The sequence below is a fragment of the Anomaloglossus baeobatrachus genome, chromosome 10 (genome assembly GCF_048569485.1).
Source record: "Anomaloglossus baeobatrachus isolate aAnoBae1 chromosome 10, aAnoBae1.hap1, whole genome shotgun sequence".
Classification (NCBI taxonomy): Eukaryota; Metazoa; Chordata; class Amphibia; order Anura; family Aromobatidae; genus Anomaloglossus; species Anomaloglossus baeobatrachus.
Genome location: NC_134362.1, coordinates 203,966,578 through 203,968,984, shown reverse-complemented (window position 1 = coordinate 203,968,984; position 2,407 = coordinate 203,966,578).

Here is a 2,407-nt window from a genome sequence, read left to right as displayed (position 1 = left end):
AAACTTTGTCCAATTGACGTTGGAAACCATTAGTATGAACGGGACCCCAAGGGTCAAAAGCAACCAAGGTCGTACAAGACTGTATGACTTTACTGAGAGGAACCGTGGTATCAGATATTGATGGAGAGGACAGTGGAACAGCTGCAGTAGTACAAGGAACCATGGAGCACTCTGCAGTAAAAGTGAATTTGAAGTCAAATGTTCGTACCTACAATGGTCAAGTTTTGTCACCACAGTAATGATGTGAAAGAAATACTGTGTGTAATTAATAGTAAAAGACTATTGAATGACAATAATGCATCTGTGTCCATTAATCTCTGGCGGGAGGCTCCTGGTTCAAGCGAAAAACTAAACAGAGGTATGGCTTGCACACACAAAGTCCACACACCCCACCAGGAACCCTGCCATCAACCATCCCTTTTGCCATGCTCTGTGGAGGGTTCTGGGGAGCGAGTCAAAGAGAGGGAAGCAGTGGGAGCCCCTCGCCTACGACCACTTTGAGGCCTGATCCATGCCCCCCTTCAGAAGTATGTGCAAATGTTTGAACAAGGGTAATGAAATATTTGGATGTAGCTAAAGCGGGGGTCCCAAGTCAATTCAATGTTACTGGTGTGCCCTGGCACCCTAGTCTGACTCTGCCCACTGCACTTGTGTGAACACTGAGACCTCTTCACTGCTTATATCAGTTTGCAGACGTCTTTTACTTGCCTGTGCTCTACTATTGTTCGTGTTAGGGCAAGGTATTACAACATTGTTCCATTCACTAGAATAGAACAAAGCAGCAATACCTTGCATCACTGCTATATAAGACCCACTTCAACAGTTCATGAAAAATGTTTGTGTTTTGCACGGACGTGTTGAAGGTGATTATAGCCCATCTGTGTACCGTGATTTTGGTACACTAGTGTTCACAGGAACTTTTTACTCACCTGTCCCTGGTGCTCCTGTCCCAAAGGTGATATCTTCAGTGCTGATGCTTCCGGGTCCGTAGTTCAGTGAATATTCATGAGCACAATGAGTGGGCCTGGAAGCAAGTGACAGCAGTGGCGAAAACAGCAGCGCTGGAGACAGGTGAGTATAGAAGATAATTTTATTTCAAAGACATGTGTTTTCTCCGATACGTGTCACACGGATCACATCACTGTGTGGTCCATCTGACATCAGTGCTGCCGGAGAAGAACGGACTTGTCTCCGTGCGGAACACACGGACACGCATGTGCTCCATATGGACACACGATTCCTGTGAAAACACTGATGTGTGCGCAGACCCATTAATTTTAATGGGTCTGCATATCTACATGTTACCGGTACGTATGAAAGAGGACAGTGGAACAGCTGCAGTAGTACAAGGATGTTGTCCTTGGTGGGATTTGAACCCAGGGCTAGCGATGTCGCAACTAGCAAAGTTCCCCATGAGTCTTTGGAGAGGGACGGCATACAAGTTTGACAAATAAATAAACTGCCTGCAAGTCAATGTAAACCATAGAACCTAGAAGTAGCTGATCATACATCATATGTACCGGAATCACGGACGTGTGAAGGGGGCCTAAAGTATGGCATAGACCAAAGCTAAACTGGGCGGCACGGTGGCTCAGTGGTTAGCTCTGCAGTCTTGCAACGCTGGGGTCCTGGGTTCAAATCCCACCAAGGACAACATCTGCAAGGAGTTTGTATGTTTGCGTTTGTTTCCTCTGGGTTCTCTCGTTTCCTCCCACCCTCCAAAGACATACTGATAGGGAATTTAGATTGTGAGTCCCAATGGGGATAGAGCTGCCAATGTATGTAAAGTACTGTGGAAGCAGCTCTGAGGGGTACTTTGCCCGCTGCGACATTGCTACTGCGATATCGTCAGGGTCAAATCGAAAGTGACGGTAACGACGTTGCAACGTGAAAAAGCCTAGATGCGCAGATAAATGATCGCAAAAGCGTCGAAAATCGGTGATCTTTGTAGCGTTGGTCATTTTTATAATGCCGCACCAATAGGAGATACGATGTTGTTCCTCGTTCCTGCGGCAGCACACATCGCTGTGTGTGAAGCCGCAGGAGCGAGGAACATCTCCTTACCTGCCTCTACCGGTTATGTGGAAGAAAGGAGGTGGGTGGGATGTTTACGTCCCGCTCATCTCCGCCCCTCTGCTTTTATTGGATGTCGCTGTGACGCCGCACGACCCGCCCCCTTAGGAAGGAGGCGGATCGCCGGCCAGAGCGACGTCGCAGGGCAGGTAAGTGCGTGTGAAGCTGCCGTAGCGATAATGTTCGCTACGGCAGCTATCACAAGATATCGCATGTGTGACGGGGGCGGGGACTATCGCGCTCGGCATCGCTAGCCGATGATAGCGATGTCGCAACGTTAAAAGTTCCCCATGAGTCTTTGGAGAGGGACGGCATACAAGTTTAACAAATAAAT